Source organism: Lactuca serriola, chromosome 4 (genome assembly GCF_051521515.1).
Source record: "Lactuca serriola cultivar US96UC23 chromosome 4, Lser_US96UC23_V15, whole genome shotgun sequence".
Classification (NCBI taxonomy): Eukaryota; Viridiplantae; Streptophyta; class Magnoliopsida; order Asterales; family Asteraceae; genus Lactuca; species Lactuca serriola.
This window is the reverse complement of record NC_136411.1, coordinates 19,407,874-19,413,433: the sequence shown is the minus strand read 5'-3', so window position 1 is coordinate 19,413,433 and position 5,560 is coordinate 19,407,874. Positions and strand designations below refer to the sequence as shown.

General features: G+C 33.1%; 1 pseudogene; it reads right to left on the bottom strand.

Annotated features, from left to right (window-relative positions):
- Nucleotides 1-5,018, bottom strand: LOC145098094 (subtilisin-like protease SBT4.3; annotated as a pseudogene).
- Nucleotides 5,019-5,560: the final 542 nt, after the last annotated feature.

Here is a 5,560-nt window from a genome sequence, read left to right as displayed (position 1 = left end):
GATTGCTTTATTAATTTTCCATCAACAAGAATTCAGCCTATTTACATCCTTAAGATGAAAAAGGGAAAAGGTCTAACATAAAACCTCGATGACAATAATAGTTCCTAGACTATATAAACACAACGAGCTGTATAATAATTCTAACAAAAAGAATTACGAAGTTTCTACACAACCTTGGTGATATGGAAGCTCCTCCACTAGAGGTGGTGTTCCCAGTAATGTTCCCGGTATACACCACAATTGGACTACGGACCTTGTAAATATCATCTTCATCAGTCCATAGCAACGACACACTCTCTACAGTTAGTGGCTATTTGATCCCTTTTCCTCTAACAGTCACCACAAAAGAGATCCTTTGGTTTAATGTGGTGAAGTGTAGAATGTTGGGATCAACAATGATGTCAAACTTTGTGCTTCCTTTTATGGATGCAACATACGTTGAATTAGCTTTACCCACATTTATCACTGTTCTTGGAAAAGACACCACAAATGCAGAATTCACGTCAACTTGAACTGCCATGGAAGGATAGTTCAGTTGTCTAAGCGTCAAGTTGGCATCACAAGTAGTATTTAATATTCTTTGAGATATGTTGCACCATATCTTGTGGTAGTCTTCTTTAGAGGTGTCATACACAAGGCCCGGATCTTTAGCTTTGTGCGGATCAATATGCCCAAACCCATATGCAAATTCAGCATCTAAGCTCCGATTCAGATTCATTTCCCATGCTGTGACACGGTAGTTATACCACAAGGAATTAGATGAATATCAATTAGAGAAAAACGATAATAAACAAGATGAATAGCAAAACGACAAGTGTTTGATGGAATTTTTTCAAATGCATGTATACTTGAACATGTTTAGTCGATGCTAAAGTTTTAGTTTAAGATAAGATAAGAATTTACCTGTGGTCATAAGGGCGGATTTAATTGCTGAGGGAGACCAATTTGGATGAAAAGACTTGACAAAAGCAGCAGCCGCCGCAACATGTGGGCATGCCATGGATGTCCCTGATGGGATATTGTACTTCACGGAGCTTTTGTCTATATAAGTATGAAATGGTGAAGCCATTGGTGAATAAGCCGCCAGAATTTCCACACCAGGGGCTGTTATATCAGGCTAAAATAACATGCATGGCCTATTTCATTAATCTCATAGACTTAATATCAAACTTTCATAGATAGACAATTTTAATAATATATGCATTAGCTTGTTAGTTTTACATCCATTCAAAATAGTTTACAAAATCGGAGAAAGGATACTTCTTTTGTAATGAAATTGCGAAGGTGCTCCCAATGGTGGTACAGTCCTTTATACTATAATTATATATGTCTAAATGAATCTAGTACAATACTTGCTACCAGTTGAATAACCATAACCGTTGCAAATATATATATATATATATATATATATATATATATATATATATATATATATATATATATATATATATATATATAGGGTTAGGTTAGTTTGTTTTTCTTATATTTATTGTGTACTAGAATGCACCAATAGAAATTTAGTAAATTAAATAATTATTTAATTAAATAAATATAGATATTAAATGATTTCCATAATTATATGTATATTAAATGATATCCATAATTATAATTCTCTTTTTATGTAAACTAATTAAATCCGTCATTAATGTCAGCAATAACATTCTTTCAGAATGAATTCGTATCTAGGTTTTTATATATGAGTTTGTATTTTGTTTCAGGACTCACTCACTTAAAATACAATAAAGTTGTATGGAATATGAACAACGAGAGTGTATTTTACTAGAATACACTCTAATTCTGCTGGAATACATTCTCATTCTTCTAGATATGAATTCATTCTGAAAGAATATTATTGTTGACATTAATCACTAATTTAATTGGTTTCCATAAAAATGAGTTATAAGTATGGATAACATTTAATATAAATATAATTAATACTAAATTCCTATTGGTGCATTTTAGCACACAATAGATGTGAGAAACATTTGAACCTAGGTCTCTCTCTCTCTCTCTCTCTCTCTCTCTCTATATATATATATATATATATATATATATATATATATATATATATATATATATATATATATATATATATATATATATATGTGTGTGTGTGTTTTCTTTGTTAAACTGTCAAAGCTAATTTCACAGGGCAATTACTGAAATACACATTAACAATTCCATCAAGTCAAAGTTGATTGATATATATTTATCAAAAACGACGCACTTTACCTATTTGAAGAAGTCAAAGTTGGTTCATCAATTACCAAAATAGATCATTAGAGTCTTGGAATTTACTAAGATTGAGAACATCATTAACTCTTGTATCACTCAAGTATATATTGTTTCAAGAAGTTTTTATTTTCGTGAATATATAATTCTTAAAAATATATTAATAACCGAACACTGAAAAATAAAGAAATACCTTTATAATATCAAATATAAATTTGCTTGGTCCTCGGGAAGAAAATGAGGCAACAAGAGGAGCAACTTGATGGTTGATTGCTTCGCTTTTGAAAATTTGAACTTTAGGTTTTCTGTTCAAGTGACGAGTACCCATTAAACATAAACATGAAATACATTAAAAAAAAATGAGAGAGATTTAATAGGGAAAAAAACATACTTTCTAGAGTTTTGGTAGGTTTTGACCAAATTGATGTCATTTGTATTTAGAGCAGCAATAGGTAAGGGTCCAACCTCGGAGACATTGTTTCCATGATTTGGGACGATACAACCAATAGCTCCTGCTGCCTTTAGTGAATTCGTGTGACTATCTACATCACATAGAACCACTTTTTGTTCAACGAGGCTACCGTCTAAGCACCTTGCATGACAATAACTATAAACGAAAATATGATTATTAATTTGCATGCCTTGAGATAAATTTTTTTGCATGCATTCAATAAATAAAAATTTACCTTGCTTCATTTTCAGAGCACTCGCTTGTCACTTGTTTTCCATAAAGAAGAGGCAATTCTTCATTACTGGAAGGGAAAGCATTAATAGAGTTGCCCTACAATACAATATTCCATTAGTTAGATTAGATCCAACTATTAACTTATAATAACCATGTGAGAGACAGATAAGCAACAAGTAATAATACACTCACCATTAGAATTGTACCATCCCCAAGAAGAACTTTAGTAACAATTCTTCGATCAGTATTACTTGCTGCAACAGCAAAGATCCACGGAGCATCTCCTGTGACTGTATACAAACCAGGACCAGCGTTTCCGGCAGCATTGACTGTTAGAATATCTCTCTGCATCGCATGAAAAGCTCCAATTGCAATCGGGTCGGAGGTAAACTCAATCGGATCATTGCTCCCGACAGAAATAGATATTATGTCAACTCCGTCTGATATTGCATCGTCTAAAGCTGTCAAGATATCTCTCATGTTACAGTCCACGTCACAGGCTTTATAAACAGCCAGCCTTGCAGAAGGAACGCCTCCTCTAGCAGTTCCTTGTGCTACACCGTAATAACTTGCTTTATTCACTTGGCTCCCAGCTATGGTAGATGCAACGTGGGTCCCATGCCCATGCATGTCTCTAACAGAATATTCGATTCCATAGTAACGAGCTCCAATTATCTTCCTGTGGATTGATTAATTGTGAGCAGCTAGTGTTAAAAATGATTATCAAGAAAGACTAATTAAATAGAAAACTTGGTATTACCAATTCCAATGTTAAAGGTTAATTACCTGTTACAAGTGAAATTTGTGCCACCCTGACACTCTCCTTTCCACCTTGCGGGAATAGGACCAAGGCCTTCATCGTTGAAGCTCTCCGACTCTGGCCATATTCCGCCATCAATGATTCCGATGATTGTGTCACTCTCACCGGTTGGACTCCGTTCGACTGTTGTTGGAAATCCCATGAAGTCCCACGACCTTGTTGTCTGGAGGTGCAACTTTTGACATGGAAATACCGAGATGATCCCATCAAAACCTGTTGGGATCGATGTTAATCAATCTTAGTAATGCATATATACGTCGGTACTAACAACCATCATATACATATATGAGAATATATATATATATATATATATATATATATATATATATATATATATATATATATATATATATATATATATATTGCTCATTTTATCAAACTTTAATAACCTAAATTGTATATAGAAAGTAAAAAAACAATCAGCATCTATTGAGACTTTAAGCAAACCTAATATTAATAAAGTGTCTTTCTCGAATTTGGCCTAGCAGTGTTATCTACCATTCCCAGTCTTTTAATTCCTTCTTACTCTACAAAAAAACAAAACCTCCATTTGCTATATCTCTTGATTTCGAAGATTCTCACGTTTCTCCATTTGTTATTTTTTGTATTCATTTGTTAATTTTGTGTGATTATGTTACTTGTTAATTTTCTGCAAGTTTAATCTCGCCGCCTCTGCAGGAAGACGAAAGGCAAAGCATGACCATTGGGAGAGCATATGTCAGCCAGGAGATGGAGTAAGTTTTCATACATGTTTAGACTTGTATTTTTGTTTCTTGATTAATTTGAACTGAAAACCAACAAATAAAAAAAGCAATAAAACCTGGTCATAGAAATTTACCAGTCAACTTTTGTTGTTCTTCTTGGGAGAGATAAGCAGCAAATCCATTAAAGCTTCTTTGGTAACTCCTTATTAGAGATTTCCTTGCGAACCTGGTCACATTTAAAGTTCATAAGCAAAAAATGTGTTTATCAAATCTAAAAATGTAATGTAAAGATATACCTGGGGTTGGTAATATTTTTCAAGATTTCGTAGTGATGCAATGAAGGTGAATATTCTCCTTCCGGGAGAAATCCCATGTAAGCAATAAAAACCTGCACATAAATTTACATTAGATTCAAGAGTTGAACATCTTTATCTTCAAATCGTATTTTAATTAATTACCATCTTCTCTAACAAAATAAGTCAACTGAACTAACCTTTCGGTCTTCATCAATTGAGGATACAACTATTACTAAAGAAATCAGTACTATGCATGTCCATACCACATTCATCATCTTCATTTTCTTCTTCTTTTTTCTCCCTCACTCTCTTTGTAAATGGTGAAATTAACAAAACGATTAAGTATGCTTAATTGGATTTCCATAGAAGACATTTATAGGAATTTAGGCACCGAGTTTTTTCTTTTTCTTTTTTAGTCTCTGTCCACTTCAGAGCATCTTTCCATCTCTATCTATTTCTGTACGTACGTATCTCTGCATGACATGTATATGTACATGTATATCAATATACATATATCTTATTTATTTTTTAACAGCAAGATCACTTTATTAGAAACTAGAGCTCAAAGTTACATGGTGAATTACAAAGGGTAATCAGCCCACAAACCCCAAACTCAGACTTTTGCCCCATTTTGATCTACTTGAGAGCCATAGAAAAACCATGACTTTAATATCAAATGCTAACACGAAGACGTTTTCACCTTATTTTTAAAAACTAAACCATGTCTATAAGTTCAAATGACGCATAAAAATGCCCTTGAGATGGAATCGAGGACATATACATATATCTATAATGGTTTAAACAGCCAAAATCTTAAGAAAGT